The following is an 18,628-nucleotide window of genomic DNA, read 5'->3' on the forward strand; positions in this document are numbered from 1 at the left end:
TTTATTTTTTTATTTTTGAGATAGTCTGTATTACCTAGGCTGGAGTGCAGTGGTGTGATCTCAGCTCACTGCAACCTCTGCCTCCTGGGTTCAAGCAATTCTCTTGCCTCAGCCTCCTGAGTAGCTAGAATTACAGGCACCTGCCAACACATCAGCTAATTTTTTTTTAAATAGAGATGCAGTTTTGAACTCCTGACCTCAGGTGATCCACCTGCCTTGGCCTCCCAAAGTGCTGGGATTACAGATGTGAGCCACCTCGTGCCCAGCTATGACTTTTTTTTAAAGAGAAGTAGAGACAGGGTCTCTCTTTGTCCCCCAGACTGTGGTGTAGTGGCAACCATAGCTCGCTGCACCCTCCCACTCCTAGGCTCCAGGGATCCTCCTGAGTAGCTGGGACTATAAGCATGCATTATGACACCGGGCTTTTCTTTCTTTTCAATGTTTTGTAGAGACAGGGTCTCGATATGTTGCCCAGGCTGATCTTAAACTCCTGGCCTCAAGCAATCCTCCCACCTTGGTCTGCCAAAGGGCTCGGAATTCAGGCGTGAGCCACTGTTTTCCACTCACCAAGACTTCTGAATAAAACAAACTTTAATTCTTTAAGTTTTATTTTTTTTTTTCAGTTGACTAATATATTATCTTTGGATTATCTCTCTCGCTTGTACTTTTAAAAAATTCATCTTTCTTCATCTTTCTATGAATAAGACAATCTTGGGCTGGGCATGGTGGTTCACGTCTATAATCCCAGCACTTTGGGAGGCTGAAGTGGAAGAATCACTTGAGCCCATCAGTTCAAGACCAGCCTGGGCAACATAGAGAGACCCCATCTCTATTACATAGAAAAAGACACTCTTTTTTCTTTTTTTTGAGACAGAGTCTCACTCTGCCACCTAGGCTGGAGTACAGTGCACTGGAGTGCAATCTTGGCTCACTGCCACCTCCACCTCCCAGGTTCAAGGGGTTCCCCTGTCTCAGCCTCCTGAGTAGCTGGGACTACAACTGTGTGCCACCATGCCTGGCTAACTTTTTGTATTTTAGTAGAGATGGGGTTTCACCAGTTGGCCAGGATGGTCTCAATCTCTTGACTTGTGATACTACTGACTTCACCTTCCAAATTGCTGGGATTACAGGTGTGAGCCACCTTGTCTGGCCCCCTTTTTTTTTTGAGACAGAGTCTCACACTGTCACCTAGAATGGAGTGCAGTGCACTGGAGTGCAATCTGGGCACACTGCCACCTCCGACTCCGGGGTTTAAGCGATTCTCCTGTCTCAGCCTTCTGAGTAACTGGCATTACAGGCGTGCATCACCATGCCCAGCTAATTTTTGTATTTTTAGTAGAAACGGGGTTTTACCTTGTTGGTCAGGCTGGTCTTGAACTCCTGACCTTGTGATCCACCTGCCTCGGCCTCCCAGAGTGCTGGGATTACAGGCGTGAGCCACCTTGCCCAGCCAAAAAAAGATACTCTTGAGGATTCTCAGAGATAAAAATTTTCTTGTACAGCCAAATCTTGTTTAATCTATTGGATATATATTTTTTATTTTTATTTTTTGTAGAGACGGAGTTTCACCATATTGACCAGGATGGTCTTGATCTCCTGACCTCATGATCCACCTGCCTTGGCCTCCCAAAGTGCTGGGATTACAGGTGTGAGCTGCCTTGCCCAGCCCTGGATAAATTTTTAAAAATTTAAATTCCAAGTGACAGCCAAAAGAAAAAGTTCAAATTAAATTAACACAGACAGAGCATGGTGGCTCACACCTGTAATCCCAGCACTTTGGGAGGCCATGGCAATAGGTGCCCTTGAGCCCAGGAGTTTGAGACCAGCCTGAAAAACATAGAGATAACTTGTCTATAAATATAAAAATTTTTTTTAAAAATTAGCTGGGTATGGTGGTGCATGTTTGTAGTCCCAGCTACTCGGAAGGCTAACATGGGAGGATGGGCCCAGGAGTTCAAATCTGTAATGAGCTACGATCTTGCCACTGCTCTCCAGCCTAGACGACAGAGTGGAGCCCTGTCTCATTTTTTTTTTTTTTTTTTTGAGACCGAGTCTTTCTCTGTCGCTCAGGCAAGAGTGCAATGGCATGATCTCAGCTCACTGCAACTTCTGCCTCCAAGGTTCAAGTGACTCTCCTGCCTCAGCCTCCCGAGCAACTGGTGTTACAGGCGTACACCACCACACCCAGCTAATTTTGTATTTTTAATAGAGACGGTGTTCCCCCATGTTGGTCAGGCTGGTCTATTTCTAACTTCAGGTGATCCACCTGCCTTGGCCTCCCAAAGTGCTGGGATTACGGTCGGGAGCCACCACACCTGGCCTGAAATAATTAATTAATTAATTAATTAACTAACAACACAAAGGAAGAAGGATGGTTGACGAGATAAAATTAACTAACAGCACAGAAATGTAGAGAAAATCAGGTTAAAACTGTTAGAGATGACGTTCGCTGGGGTGTTCGGGGAAGCAGCTTCTCAGAAGAGGTTAGATTTGAGTCTAGTGGTAGGGCTTTCCCCTGAAGGGGAAAGAGGGTAAGTAACCAATAGAAAAGCCATTATATGGTGCTCCATGGATATGGAGTACATAAATTTGCTCAGAGTAAGATCCTCCAGAGGTCAAGCAGAGATTAGGTTGAAGGGTCAGCAAGAGGGGGAGGGTTTGAAGGGCCTTGAATAGCAAGAAAAGGAGTTTGGACTTGGTTTCATGGTCAATTTAAAGTTACATAACTTTTTGAAAAAAGGGGGAATAAGTTTACAACATCATTTAATATTAAAGAAGAGGCAGGCTGGGTGTGGTGGCTCATTCCTGTAATCCCAGGACTTTGGGAGGCCAAGGTGGGAAGAATGTTTGACCAGCCTTGGCAACATAGTGAGACTTTATTTCTACTAAAAAAAAAAATTGGCCAGGCATGGTGGCTCATGCCCATAATCCCAGCACTTTGGGAGGCCAAGGCAGAAGTTGGAGACCAGCCTGCCCAACATGGTGAAATCCAGTGTCTACTAAAAATACAAAAATTAGCCAGGTGTGGTGATAGGTGCCTGTAATCTCAGCTGCTCAGGCTGAGGTAGGAGAATCCCTTGAACCTGGGAGGTAGAGGTTGCAGTGAGCCAAGATTACACTTCAACCTGAGCCTACAACAGAGAGACTCCGTCTCAAAAAAAATTTTAAAAAGCCGGACATGGTGGCTCTCACCTGTAATCGCAGCACTTTGGGAGGCTGAGATGGGTGGATCTCGAGGTCAGGAGTTTGAGACCAGCCTGCCCGACATGGTGAAATTTGTCTCTACTAAAAATACAAAAATTAGCCCGGTATGGTGGCGCGCACCTGTAATCACAGTTACTCAGGAGGCTGAGGCAGGATAATCGCTTGAATCCGGGAGGCAGTTGAGCCAAGATTGCACCACTGTACTCCAGCCAGTGAGACAGAGCGAGACTCTGTCTCAAAAAAAAAAAAAAAAAGATTGTGCCACTGTACTCCAGCCTGGGCAACACAGGAAGACTCAGTGTCAAAGAAAAAAAAAATTAGCCAGGCATGGTGGTTCATGCCTATGGTCCCAGCTACTCAGAAGGCTGCAGTGGGAGGATCACTTGAGCCTAGGAATTTGAGGCTGCCATGATTGCGCCACTGTGCACCAGGCTGGGCGACAGAGCGAGACCTTGTCTTAAAAATAAATAAATAAATAATAAAGTAAGAAGAGGCCAGGAGTGGTGGTTCATGCCTGTAATCCCAGCACTTTGGGAGGCCAACGCAGGTGGATCACGAGGTCAGGAGTTTGAGACCAGCCTGGCCAACATGGTGAAATCCCATCTCTACTAAACATACAAAAATTAGCTAGCCATGATGGCAGGCGGTTGGACTCCCAGCTACTTGAGAGGCTGAGGTAGGAGAGTCGCTTGAACCTGGGAGGTGGAGGTTGCAGTGAGCTGAGACGGTGCCACTACACTCCAGCAGCCTGGGCAATAGAGCAAGACTCCTTCTCGGAAAAAAAAAAAAAAAAAAGGGCCAGGTGCAATGGCTGATGCCTGGAATCCCAGCACTTTGGGAGGTCAACGTGGGTGGATCATGAGGTCAGGGGATAGAGACCATCCTGGTCACCATAGTGAAACCCTGTCTCTACTAAAAATACAAAAAATTAGCTGAGCATGGTGGCGCACACCTGTAATCCCAGATACTTGGGCAGGCGAACAGCTTGAACCTGGGAATCGGAGGTTGCAGTGAGCTGAGATCGCACCACTGCTCTCCAGCAAGTGACAGCAAGACTCCATCTCAAAGAAAAAAAAAAAAACAAAAAACCCAGAACACCCCGTTTTGTTACATATGCAAACTGTGTGTCAAGGGGGTTTGATATGTAGATCATTTCAAGATCATTTCATCACCCAGGTAAGAAGCATAGTACCTGACAGGTGGTTTTTCAATCCCCTCACTTTTCTCACCCGACCACCACTTTTCTTTATGTTATCCCCCTTACTTGGAAAGCCTTTCCTTCTCCACTTTACTTAAATTACTCTCAAACTATGGTTAAGATCTATTTAAGTTCTAACTCATGCTTTCAAAAAACAGATCTCTTCAAAATAGATCTCTTCATTTTCTGAGGTCTGGCTTCCTTCTATTTGGTAACTTGCGAAATGTTATTTCCCTCAGTAGTTTGTTAGTTACTAAAAAGCAGGAACCATGCTGATATTGTGTGTCTTCTAACCATGCCTACCTAGCAAGTGTTATATTTCTTTTGAAACAGGGAAGCAAACTATAAAGCACCAAGTGCATGATCTTTAATTAATTTGAGATGGAGTCCTGCTCTGTTGCCCAGATTGGTTTTGAACTCCCAGACTCAAGTTCTGGGCCTCCGACCTTGGCCCCCCCGAGTAGTTGGGACTACAGGTGCACAACACCACCCCCAGCTAACATTTTTTTTTAGACAGAGTTTTGCTCTTGTTACCCAGGCTGGAGTACAATGGCACAATCTCGGCTCACCGCGACCTCCGCCTCCTGGATTCAGGCAATTCTCCTCCCTCAGCCTCCTGAGTAGCTGGGATTACAGGCACGCACCACCATGCTCAGCTAATTTTTTGTATTTTTAGTAGAGATGGGGTTTCAACATGTTGACCAGGATGGTCTCGATCTCTTGACCTCGTGATCCACCCACCTCGGCCTCCCAAAGTCCTGGGATTATAGGCTTCAGCCACCGCACCTGGCCTGTTTTGTTTTATTTTTTGAGGTGGAGTCCCTCTCTTCACCCAGGCTGGAGTGCAGTGGCATGATTTAGGCTTGCTGCAACCTCTGCCTCCTGGGTTCAGGCAATTCTGACTCAGCCTCCTGAGTAGCTGGGATGACAGGCATGCGCCACCATGCCCAGCTAATTTTTTCTATTTTTTTAGTAGAGACGGGGTTTCACCATGTTGACCAGGATGATCTCGATCTCTTGATCTCGTGATCCACCCGCCTCGGCCTCCCAAAGTGCTGGGATTACAGGCTTGAGCCACCGTGCCCAGCTCCCAAGTGTATGATTTTAAGTCTTTATGTTGCAGTTGTTTTGTACCTATTCCTCATCTTCCTGGGAACAGGGATGCCATTTTACACATCTTCCCAGAGTCAACCACAGTGTTTAACTATTACTGTATGTACTCTATAAGATACCTGAAGATTGATTCTCTTTATTGTTAATATGTGGACTGTATTAGAAACCCCTATCATCAAAAGTCTAAAGTTGGCCAGGCTTGGTGGCTCAGGCCTGTAATGCAAGCACTTTGGAGGCCAAGGCGGGAGAGTCACCTGAGGTCGGAGTTCAAGACCAGCCTGACCAATACGGTGAAAACCCGTCTTTAAAAAAAAAAAAAATTAAAAAAAAAGTCTAAAGTTATTAAAGGGAGTAGAAGAATACCATCGGGGCATATTTTTCTCGAAGCTGTGACATCACAAATAAAAAAAATTAATGTATAGTGAAATCGTCACTGTAGTTAAAGTCAAAATGCCTTGCCTGTGTTCCAAACTTTGGCCCAACCTACCTGGTGCACGGTTTCCTCATCAGTTTCTTCAGAGAGTAAATGAGATAATAAGGTATAATCTAGCAGCCAGCACAGGGCAGGCAAATACTGCTGGATGTGTTTCTTTCTTCCACTAAAGGAGAAGAAAATAATGCTCCCACATTTACACGTTTTAGAATATTTTATTTTGTGTCAGCGGATATAGAAAACAAAGGAGGGATGAGGGAACAGGAAAGAGCAAAAAGGCAAGTGCTAAGCAGATTGACCCAACGCTTTCATCGATATACTCCTCAATTTCCTTGATCTTGGGTCTCGCTTTCCAAGCATGCCTCCAACCACACCGGTCGGTCCGGATTTCCCTTCCTGTCAGTGCCAGCTGCCCCTACCACGCGGGGTCTCATCCGCCCACCTGGCCCCCATAGCCCACTCTTCTCAGGCCCTTGGCCATCCCGCGCCGGGTCGGAATTCACCTGCACTAAACAGCTAGGGCAACCGCCCTCCCGGCTGCAGCCTGCCTCCCGCGGCCCCCGGCTCCCTCGCCCGCCCCCCGCGCCACCCCGGCGCCCCGCCCCGGGCGGGGAGAGTCGGGGCGAGGGGAGGGCCTGCCAGGTGAGGCGCGGTCACCCTGGGCCTCTCACTTCCGCCCAGGTGAGGTACGGCCGACACCGAGCCGGCTGGGTCGGGGCTCCCACCTGCTCCTCCGGCACACCAGGTAAAGCGTGGGGTCCCGGCTGTGCGGTGCGCGCTTGTCCCTGGGGATCCCCGCGCCTAGAGGCCAGCGGGGGCCAGCTTCCTAGTGGGCTTCCCCGGCCTGCCTGCCCTGCCCCCGCGCGCTCTCCGCCCGCCCGCTGGAGCGGGTGGGAGCCGGAGGGGGAGGGCGCCGCTGGGCGCTCGGAGGTCCCTCGGAGGGGATGGGGCGTTCGCAGCGTGCGTCCGCACTGGCCCGGGAGGCGGGGCGGGGGTGCCTTCCTCCTGCGTCGGGCCCGGGTGACCCCAGTCCTGCCGCGCTGGGCTCGCTGAGGCCGCGGGTAGGGGCCCCGCCGCGCCGCCCCGCCCGCCCCGCCTCCCCAGGCCTTTCGGGCCTCGAATCTCGGCCCACTGGTGTTCGGGGGTGGCGCGGATCCGATTTTGCGCCCAGATCGGTGCCTGTGTTTCGCTCCCAGAGCTGGGCGGAGTCTTTCCCTCCATTGGTGGCCGTGGAAGGAAGGAACGGGGGTGAGGGGACAAAGAGGAGGGGGTGCTCAGAGCCGGGCTGAGGGGGCGACTTGGGCCGGGCCTTGGAGGTTCCCCAAAGCCAGTGCTCAAGCCCTGGGCTCTGCCAGCCCTGCTACGTAGATGGGGAGGTTGTGTTGGAAAGTGCTTCCGGCCTTAGGGGAATTCTTGGATTCCTGCTTTTAAATCAAGCTCAGGAAAGCATTTTCAGATGACTCCCAACCTCCAAATCGCCCCATCCATCCCGTACACCGGCCAAATTAAGTGAACAAACACCCTTCACCTGGCACTTTGTCATATTTCCAGGTGGCTCTTGTCACTTTGGATTCGAGTTTGTTGTTTGTTGGCTCGCCTCTGCCATTTGGAGGGTGCCCCCTTCTGGGCCTTATTTCTCGACTGCATTTAGGGTCTCGCTATTGGTAAGTGCTCGACAAGTGTTTCTTAAGTGAATGAAGAAGCCTTTGGAAACCCAGAAGGACTATGTCCGTTCCACTGAGGATGATACTACCACATTTTGGGCTGAGTTCCTAGTGGCTGCCAATTAATTTGCACACATCTATCTGAAAGGAGTGGGGGTGGGGTCAGCAGTTAAAAACGTAAATCTTCACGCCTGGAATCCCAACACTTTGGAAGGCTGAGGCTGGTGGATCACCTGAGGTCAAGAGTTCCAGAGTAGCCTGGCCACTATGGTGATACCCTGTCTCTACTAAAAGTACAAAAATTAGCTGGGCGTGTTGGTGGGCGCCCGTAATCTCAGCTACTCGGCAGGCTGAGGCAGGAGGCTGAGGTTGTGGTGAGCTGAGATTGCTCCATTACACTCCAGTCTGGGCGACCAGAGAGAAACTCCATCTCAAAAAACAGCAACAGGCCCTGTGCGGTGGCTCAAGCCTGTAATTCCAGCACTTTGGAAGTCAGAGGCGGGCAGATCACAAGGTCAGGATATCGAGAACATCTTGGCCAACACAAACCCTGTCTCTACTAAAAATACAAAAATTAGCTGGGCGTGGTGCGTATCTGTAGTCCCAGCTACTCTGGAGGCTGATGCAGGAGAATCGCTGAACCCTGGAGGCGGAGGTTGCAGTGAGCCAAGATCCCGCCACTGCCCTCCAGCCTGGGCAGCAAGAACAAACAAAACAAACTTAACTCTGTTTGCAGCATTAGAAAAATGTTAGGTGAGATTGAGCCTTTTAGCTAAAGTGAGCTTTGATTTTTTTAGGGTCCCGAATGGCCTTTAAGATGTTAACAAACAACAACAGAACACTCCAAATATGTTGAATTTATTTGTGAATGAGAAATGAGAATTATAGCCTGAGATGCACAACCATTTATTGGTTTTAGAGACTCAAAGCCATAGTTGACCATTGGTGAAGATGCCATTACTGGGCAGGTGTTATGGAGAGTGTCTTAACAGTTCTGGTGCCCTGCCTCATGCCTGTTATCTCAGCTACTTAGGAGGCTTAGGCAGGAGGATCCCTTGAGACCAAGAGTTGGAGACCAGCCTGTGCAACATGGCTGCCTTGACAGAAAACACTTTTTCAATGGCCAGGTATGTCAGGAGGTTGAGGCAGGAGGATTGCTTGAGCCCAGGAGATGGAGGCTGCAGTGAGCTGTGGTTGTACCACCACACTCCAGCCTGGGTGACAGAGCAAGAACCCTGTCTCAAAAAAAAAAAAAAAAAGAAAAGAAAAGAAAAGAAAAAGATTATCTTATCTTATCTGAATTACTGCATTCCTAAAGAAAGAATTTCTTGTGGAGTTATTTTAAAGTTCTTGAGAGATCTTTATCTCAGACATGCAAGCATGAGCCTTATCCCTCACTTTCTCCGTCTCTAGTTTGTTTGGGTGTGACAAAAAGTGATTTTGTCCTGGTGTCTGTAACTTTCACAAAGATAATAAGAAAGTTAATAAATATGGAAGTGGAAGATACTTATGGACAGAACTTATAAAATGAGTTCTGAAGAGATTTGCCCTTACTAGTCCAGATCCTATTAGGGGTAAGAAGAAAAGAAAACTTTTTCCTCTGCTCTCACGCCATCACAATCAACACTGAAGACTTCTGTGATCAAATAAATGTGTGGGCCAATCAGTTCTGCATCGAACAATAGCTGAGCATCTTCCAGTTCGATTCTGACACTATCTACCTGGGGATAGTGTCAGATCCCATTAAGACTGGTCCCACTTCTGATGCCAGTCACAAGTCCTAGATTGTTTTACCCTGGCTTCTGACTAACTGGCTATGAATTGGGAATCCACAAATCCCTCCTCTGGTTTGGTTAATTTGCTAGAGCAGCTCACAGAACTCAAGAAAACACTTAACTTAGGTTTATTACTGATTTATTATCAAGAATATTACAAAGGATACAAGAGGAACAGGTGCAAAGAGTGAGGTATGGGAAGGGACATGCCACCCACCAAGAACCTCCATGTGTTCAGATATCAAGAAGCTCTCCCTACCCCATCTTTTTGGGCTTTTTTTGTTTTTTTAATTGAGACAGAGTCTTGCTCTGTCACCCAGGCTGGAGTGCAGTGTGGCGATCTTGGCTCACTACAACCTCCACCTCCCGGGTTCAAGTGATTCTCTTGCTTTAGCCTCTGTAGCAGCTGGGACTACAGGCAAGCACGGCCACGCCCAGCTAATTTTTTGTATTTTTAGTAGAGAGGGGTTTCACCACGTTGGCCAGGCTAGTCTTGAACTCCTGACTTCAGATGATTTGCCTACCTCAGCCTCCCAAAGTGCTGGGATTATAGGCATGAGGCACCACACCCCACCTTCTTGGACTTTTTCTGGAGACTTCATTGGGTAGACAAAATTGAAGCATGGAGTAGGGAAACCCAGCAATGCCTATCTGTTCAGAATTTTCTTGGCCTCTCTGTGTGGCATTCCTTCCTTCAAGGTACGGGCAGGATCCTCATCCTTCTGAAATGAGGATCTTATGACCTATAATCACACAAGGGAGGTCAGAGAATTTTTAAATTTATTTATTTAGAGACCGAGTCTTGCTCTGCTGCCCAGGCTGGAGTGCAATGGCATGATCCTGGCTCACTGCAACCTCCTTGTCTCACTTTTTGTATTTTTAGTAAAGATGGGGTTTCACCATATTGGCCAGGCTGATCTCGAACTCCTGACCTCAAGTGATCCACCTACCTTGGCATCCCAAAGTGCTGGGATTATAGGCGTTAGCCACTGCACCTGGCCAAAATTATTTTTATTTCTTAAAATATTTGTTTTCTTTACAGATGGAGCCTAACCCTGTTGCCCAGGCTGAAGTGCAGTGCCGCGATCTCCACCCACTGCAAACTTCACCTTCCCGGGTTCAAGCAGTTCTTCTGGCTCAGCCTCACGACTATAGGCATGTGCCACCATGACTGAGTAATTTTGTTTGTATTTTAGTAGAGACAGGGCTTCACCATGTTGGCCAGGCTGGTCTCGAACTCCTGACCTCAAGAGATCCACCTGACTGGGCCTCTCAAAGTGCTGGGATTACAGATGTGAGCCATCACACCTGGCCTCTTTTAAAAATTTTTTAGTAGTGACTGGGTCTCACTATATTGCTCAGGCTGGTCTCGAACTCCTGGTCCCAAGCCATCCTCCCACCTTGGCCTGCCAAAATATTGGGCTTATAAGTGTGAGCCCCTGCTTACGGCTCAGAGAATTTCTTTCTTTCTTTTTTTTTTTTTTTGATCACCCCCCGCCAACCCCTCCCTCAGAGAATTTCTTTACAGCCAGCTTCAAGACAGAAAAGCAGGGGAAAATTAGAGTCCTGCCTTGTGGAGAAAAAGGAGCAGATGAAAGGAGGGGCAGGAGAATGTCAGAGAGAGAGAGAGATTGTTTTTTTGAGGACTGCTTTTGAGACCTAAAGCACCCCAACAGTATAACAAAAGAGAGTTATGGGAATTATGAGCCAGGAACCATGGATGAAAACCAATATACAATATCACAAGGAGGTCACATAAAATGAGTTTCCCATCAGAAAAGTAGCTGTGTTTAAAGTTGAATGGAAATTGTATTAAGCTCTCTTCTGCATTTAATGACACCTTAATAAGTTTAAGCCATGCATTAATATTTCTGTAACTATAAAGCTAACATATTCATTGTAGAAAAATTGGAGAGAATTTTCAAAAAAGAAACTAAAAGCACACAGACTATCTACTATTGAGAGATAACCACTAATAACATTATGATGCATTTTCTTTCAGACTGCATTTTTAAAGTTAAAGGAAAAAATCTGTATATATGTTCTCATAGTGAATTCTGAGATTTAAAACCTTGTGATTTGAGACAGTGCCTCAGCACTTTCTAGTTCTTACAATTGCATTTTTACTTAACAGCATTTAATAATTATCCTTACACTGAACAGCCAGCAGTCGGAATTTACTTACTTTGTTAAAGTTTAACAAGAATGTATTAGGTTTGGGAAGCCAAAGAGGGATTTAATTTGTTCACTTAAGACTTTGCTCCTTTTGGTGAGCCAACTTGGTAAGTTTTTTGAGAAATAAGACTAATCTACCTTAATAATTACATGACCATTGCTGTTTTTTTCTTTGAGTTTTGTGTAGATTTGGATACCTCCTCCCCACTTTTTTTTTTTTGAGATGGAGTCTTGCTCTGTCACCCAGGCTGGAGTGCAGTGGCGCAAACTCAGCTCACTGTAGCCTCCGTCTCCTGGGTTCAAGCGATTCCCCTGCCACAGCCTCCCAAGTAGCTGGGACTACAAGCGGGCACTACCACGCCTGGCTGATTTTTTGTATTTTTAGTAGAGACGGGGTTTCACTATGTTGGTCAGGATGGTCTCGATCTCCTGAACTCGTGATCCTTCTGCTTCCACCTCCCAAGGTACTGGGATTACAGCTGTGAGCCACTGTGCCCGGCCTGGAGCCCTTATTTTAGGTTCTGGTGCAAAAGGGGAGAAATTTAGTGTCTGTCAATACCCTTTGTTTTAAGTCAGTGGGATAGATTGATGCTGAAGATGTATCGTTCAGTCTTCTCACAAATAACTTAATGATTACACACTAAAATCTGTTACAATAATTTAATTATTAGCTTTTTCAGTGCCATGATCATGGTTCACTAGCCCTGACTTCCCCAGCACAAGAGTTCCTCTTACCTCAGCCTGGACTACAGGCATGCACTCCACGCTCTGCTAGTTTTTGTTTTTGTGGAGATGGGGTTTTGCCATGTTTTAAATCATTTTGATTGAAAAGAGATGTTAATAGTAGCTATCATTTGTTGAATGTGTACTGTGTGCTAGACTAAATGCTCTAAATTATCCTCTTCAATATGCATATGAAGTGATTCCCCCCACCTTCATTCCTCCCCGCCCCCAGACAGAGTCTTGCTCTGTCACCCAGGCTGGAGCGCAATGGTGCGATCTTGAAATTGGCTCGCTGTTACTTCTGCCTCCCGGGTTCAAGCAATTCTCCTGCCTCAGCCTCCCGAGTAGCGGGGATTACAGGTGCTCGCCACCATGCCCAGCTATTTTTTGTTTGTTTGTTTATTTATTTACTTTTTGATTAAGAGTTTTGCTCTTGTTGCCCAGGCTGGAGTGCAATGGCACAATCTCAGCTTACTGCAACCTCCCTCTGCCTCCCAGGTTCAAGAGATTCTCTTGGCACGAGCCACCATGCCCGGCCTATTTTTTGTATTTTTAGTAGAGGCAGGGTTTCACCATCTTGGCCAGACTGGTCTCAAATTCCTGACTTTCTGATCCGCCCACCTCGGCCTCCCAAAGTGCTGGGATTATAGGCATGAGCCACTGGGCCTTGCCAGGAAGTAATTTTTATTAATTCTTTCTTTGTTTCTTTTTTTTACAAACAAGGAAACTGAGGTGTAGGGAGATTTAAACAATTGGCCAGAAAAACACAGAGTGGGTCCTAGAGATAGACCCTAAGTCTCTGTGATTTCAGAGCTCATAGGCTATAGAATTTTCCATATTTGAGTAGTTGGCTATTGAATCAACTGGCAAAACATTGATTACTGAAGTAGATATTTAGTTATTAACCTGTTTTTGTGTTAGTGACCAATAGGAAATGATCTAAATTTTCATTAACAGGAGATTGGGTGAAGAACTATGTATTCCTATCATGAATGTTACTTAGTTATTACAGTGACTAAGGAGGAACTGCCTATGTCATCATGAATAACAACCCCACCCCCACCTGGTTGTTCTTTTTTTTTTTTTTTTTTTTTGAAATAGAGTTTTGCTCTTGTTACCCAGGCTGGAGTGCAGTGGCGTGATCTCGGCTCACTGCAACCTCTGCTTCCTGGGTTCAGGCAATTCTGCTGCCTCAGCCTTCTGAGTAGCTGGGATTACAGGCACGCACCACCATGCCCAGCTGATTCTTTGTATTTTTAGTAGAGACGGGGTTTCACCACGTTGACCAGGATGGTCTCAATCTCTTGACCTCGTGGTCCATTCACCTCGGCCTCCCAAAGTGCTGGGATTACAGGCGTGAGCCACCGTGCCTGGCCCTTTTTTTTTAAATGGAGACAGGGTCTAACTCTTTTGCCCATGCTGTGGAGTGCAGTGGTGTGATCATGGCTCACTGCAGCCTAGACATCCTGGGCTCAATCGATCCTCCCACTTCAGCCTCCCCAGTAGCTGAGAATACAGATATGTGCCACCACATCTGGCTAAGTTTTAAATTTTTTGTCAAGATGGGGTCTTGCCATGTTGCCCAGGCTGGTCTCAAACTGCGACTAAAGTGATCTTCCTACCTTGGCCTCCCAAAGTGCTGGGATAATAGATGAATAAATCTTAAAAATATAAATTTGAGCTTAAAATAGCAAGTTGCTGAAGAATAAGTATACAGTATGATGTAATTTATATAAAGTTTAAAAACCTGCTGAACAATAATACTATAAACCAGGACAGTATGTGTTTTAAAAATTTCACATTTGAATTTTTTCTGTATTGATTGCTTGCATTTGGGAAGCTGCCTCATAGTTCAAAGAAATTGGTGGAACCTCTGTGAGGGGAACATTCTCTAACGTAGGTTGTACTCTTAGACTCAAACCAGACTCCTGCCCTTGCTTTGGCCCTTTGCACACCTTGCTAGGTTTGGTAGATAGGTTTTAAGCCTGGATCTGTGGGCTTTCAGGGACAGGTCAGTTTCATTTCACTTTAGCTTCCATTAATAATTAGTGGGTGTGGCTTTGACCATAGTGGCTGGGGGGCAGGGCTTCTCCCTGGTCTTCCTTGGGATTATTTTCTGGAGTTTCTAATGAAGTTCCAGGACATAGTGTGTAGAAGAGTGAGATGAGTTAAGTGAATGTTGAGGGTCAGGTTATAAATGTCGTGTCTCCCCTTCCCCAAGCCTCACCCCCTGTTTAAAATTTGAAGTATTCTCCCCTCATTTTTAAAGTAGTTATCCTAAAAGGTCATTCGTATTTGAACCGCTTCCCTGTGAAATTAACTCTCTCCAGTGGCATCTGTGTTTCCTTGCTTTCTTTTTACCTTTTTTCATAGCATCCTTTTATCTTTTTAATTTTACTTTTTTTTTTTGAGATGGAGTCTTGCTCTGTTGCCCAGGCTGGAAGGCAGTGGTATGAGCTCCACTGACTGCAACCTCTGCCTCATGAATTCAAGTGATTCTCTTGCCTCAGCCTCCTGAATAGCTGGGATTACAGGTGTACACCATGATGCCTGGCTAATTTTTGTATTTTAGTGGAGATGGGGTTTCACCATGTTGACCAATCTGGTCTCAAACTACTGGCCTCAAGTAATCTGCCTGCCTTGGCTTCCCAAAGTGCTGGGAGTATAGGCGTAAGCCCCCATGCCCAACTCCTGATATGACCATAATTTCTGGGGAGAAGTTGGCAGTGCACAGTCTGCAGTGTGGGTAAAATTGAGCAGCATTTTTGAGGTGGAAACTAATCATTAGTGAAAAGTATGAATGCCCAAGTCTTTTTAGTAGGGACTGTCTATGTGATTGGAGATCTCTAAGTGTGGAAACTGCCCAGATTTCATTGTTGTTGTTGCTCGTTGGAGATAACTGCTACCAACAGGAATACAGAAGCCTACCATAGGCCGAGTGTGGTGACTCAGGCCTGTAATCCCAGCACTTTGGGAGGCTGAGGTAGGCAGATCGTCTGAGGACAGGAATTGGAGACCAGCCTGGCCAACGTGGTACAACCCTGTCTCTACTAAAAATATACAAATTAGCTGGGTGTGGTGGTGCACACCTGTAGTCCCCGCTACTAGGGAGGCTGAGGCAGGAGGATTGCTTGAACCTAGGAGGTGGAGGTTGCAGTGAGCCAAGATCACACCAGTGTACTCCAGCCTGGGCGACAGAATGAGACCCTGTCTCAAAACAAAAAGCCTACCCTACAGCAGTTTAACTTTGTTCTTACAAAAGTGGCCAAGTTGTAGGCAGAGTATTATTGATATGCATTGCTTAACTTTGACTAGTTTAATGAGAAAGTTAGCATGAGTTAACTGAATTAGTCTGAAAAAGTGTTTTCATTTCTTTTTAAAAGATTTATTTATGTTCACTGAAGCACTATTCACAAGTGTTTATTTCAGATTCTGAATTTTGTTTATTTATTTCATAGAGACAGGGTTTCACCATGTTTGTCAGGCTGGTTGGTCTCAAACTTCTGACCTCAGGTGATCCGCCGCCTCGGCTTCCCAAAGTGCTAGGATTACAGATGTGAGCCACCATGCCTGTCCTCAGATTCTGAATTTAAAGTGGTGTCTTTCAACTTCAATTTCAACATTTCCTGAATGTTCACTGTCAGGAGGACTTAAGCATTGCCTGGGCTTAAGCATATATCTGCAAAATGGCAGGACTGTTCTGGCACTTGTATATATTTCCAAAATCCCAGGGATATAGTGGTCAAAAATATAGTATTTTTTTTTTTAGGACGGAATTTCGCTCTTATTACCCAGGCTGGAGTGCAATGGTGCGATCTCGGCTCACTGCAACCTCTGCCCCCTGGGTTCAGGCAATTCTCCTGCCTCAGCCACCTGAGTAGCTGGGATTACAGGCACGCACCACCATGCCCAGCTAATTTTTTGTAGTTTTAGTGGAGATGGGGTTTCATGTTGACCTTGATGGTCTCCATCTCTTGACCTCGTGATCCACCTGCCTCGGCCTCCCAAAGTGCTGGGATTACAGGCTTGAGCCACCGTGCCCGGCCCCCAAAATATAGTATTTTTATATTTAAGTTGTTTGGAAAAGGTCTTATATCATTCGGTAGGAACACAAGGCTGGGACACCCAACTTGAATCTGCATTGGCATGGCAGCAGATGTATTTACCTGAAGTCTGGTAGAGAGCAACCGTTATTCTTTGGCTAGGAAAGTTTGTTTTTCATTTAATCAATCAGTACCTCCTAAGTTCTGAGCTTTGAGAACAAAGGAATGATAATTAGACTAGACACATCCTTAGCTTTGTACTCCAAAGGAAACAATAAAAACTTAAAGCTTCAATTTTTGAATAACTTCAGAAATCATAACTATGTTTACACTTGACATTGATATTTGCACTTGATATTGATAAGCGTAAATATGATTATATTTACAGTGGCTTATTGATTCTTCAAATTCTCTGGTTCAATGAGCTCTGGAAAATTCCCATCGGGGAGTTATGTGTGTTCTAATTGTGACCTGCCCAATTCACTTATGCAGTTAGAGACTAAATACCTGTTCTTTTCCACAGAGATTGCAAGTGATCTTTTTCCTTCCAAATTTCAAGTTTGACATATCATATGTCTTATTAAATCAGTGGGGAGTTACATCCTTGTGAACTACTGGGAGTTCAAGAAGTGTTTCTCAGCCGGGTGCGTTGGCTCAAGCCTGTAATCCCAGCACTTTGGGAGACCGAGGCGGGTGGATCACGAGGTCAACAGATCGAGAGAGACCATCCTGGTCAACATGGTGAAACCCCGTCTCTTCTAAAAATACAAAAAATTAGCTGGGCATGGTGGCACGTGCCTGTAATCCCAGCTACTCAGGAGGCTGAGGGAGGAGAATTGCCTGAACCCAGGAGGCGGAGGTTGCAGTGAGCCGAGGTCGCGCCATTGCACTCCAGCTTGGGTAACAGGAGCGAAACTCCATCTCAAAAAAAAAAAAAAAAGTGTGTCTCAGAGGCCTTACTTTGCCTATATTCTTGATTCTTTTATATATATTTTATTTATTAAGTTTTTAATCTTAATCAGATCAAGAGTTTAATAAAATATATATAATAATAAAATATAATTTAAAATTAAATTTCTATCTTTCTTCAAATGCTCTATTAATTGGCCTTGGCCTAGGCCATGGGTTTTAAAAAGCCACAATATTATAATAATTTCCTTCAATCACATTCTACAGTGAACCAGATATGAAAAATTCATGGCACAAATTCTCTTGATCAATGATGGAGTGGAAGCTGCCAAGCATAATAAAGTTCTCATTCTCTGGAGGCTGTACGACTATGAGGACAGTAGTACAATGTGGCATTTTAATTTCTAGCTGTGACCAATTGTAGATAGCCTATCTATGACAAGTTAGACTCAGTTTTACCATGTTTCAACAAAGTTGAAATCCCCTTCCATAAGCCCTGCTGATTTCTTAACCAGACAGGTCAAAATTGAATGATCAAAGATTTCCTATGACCATACCATGAGTGAGACATAGGTTCCACTTAGCCTGAGTGCTGTCTGATGGATATTGAGTTGTAGAGTTACTGGTGTTTCTTACTTCTCTTGCCATCTTTTTTTTTTTTTTTTTTTTTTTTTTTTTCAGACAGAGTCTCCCTCTGTCTCTCAGGCTGGAGTGCAATGGCATGATCTCTGCTCACCACAACTTCCAGCTCTAATGCTCAAGTGATTCTCCTGCCTCAATTTCCTGAGTAGCTGGAACTACAGTGTGTGCCACCATGCCCAGCTAATTTTTTTGTATTTTTACTAGAGACGGGGTTTCACCGTGTTAGTCAGGATGGTCTCGATCTACTGACCTTGTGATCTGCCCACCTGGGCATCCCAAAGTGCTGGGATTACAGGCGTGAGCCAGAGTGCTCCACCTTCCCTTACCATATACTCTGTTTTTGATCACAGCTCACTGCACCCTCAATTTCCTGGCCCCAAATGATTCTGTCACCTCAGGCTCCCAAATAACTGGAACTACAGCTTTGCCATGATGCCTGCCTAATTTTTTTGTATTATTATTTTTTAATAGATACAGGGTTTTGCTGTGTTGCCCAGGCTGGTCTCAAACTCCTGGCTTGAAGTGGTCCTTCTGCCTTGGACTGCTAAAGTTCTGGGATCACAGGCATGAGCCACTGTGCCTGGCCTGGTTTGATAAATTTTACTAAGCATATACATCTGTGTAAACAGTACCACCTTCAAGACACAGAACATTTCCATCACTCCAAAAAAGCTTCCGTGAACCCCTTCCCAGTGTAGGGGAGGGGAAATATATTTAGCTTCTACCCTTCTAAGTTTTTGGTTGGGGAC

The 18,628-nt window shown here is 45.7% G+C and overlaps 1 protein-coding gene across 30 annotated transcripts in view; it reads left to right on the forward strand.

Annotated features, from left to right (window-relative positions):
• Window positions 1-6,617: 6,617 nt before the first annotated feature.
• PATJ (PATJ crumbs cell polarity complex component) overlaps window positions 6,618-18,628 on the forward strand; it is a 411,839-nt gene continuing 399,828 nt past the window's right edge. For 24 of the 30 annotated variants that reach the window (XM_017974799.4, XM_078332032.1, XM_078332020.1 and 21 more), the window contains exon 1: window positions 6,618-6,693. The gene's annotated coding sequence lies outside the window, so the exon portion shown is untranslated. Of the gene's footprint in view, window positions 6,694-10,429; window positions 10,543-18,628 lie in introns of all 30 variants that reach the window. The other 6 variants (XM_078332015.1, XM_078332024.1, XM_078332028.1 and 3 more) reach the window with 1 other exon arrangement.

This window comes from Callithrix jacchus, chromosome 7, assembly GCF_049354715.1.
Source record: "Callithrix jacchus isolate 240 chromosome 7, calJac240_pri, whole genome shotgun sequence".
NCBI lineage: Eukaryota > Metazoa > Chordata > Mammalia > Primates > Cebidae > Callithrix > Callithrix jacchus.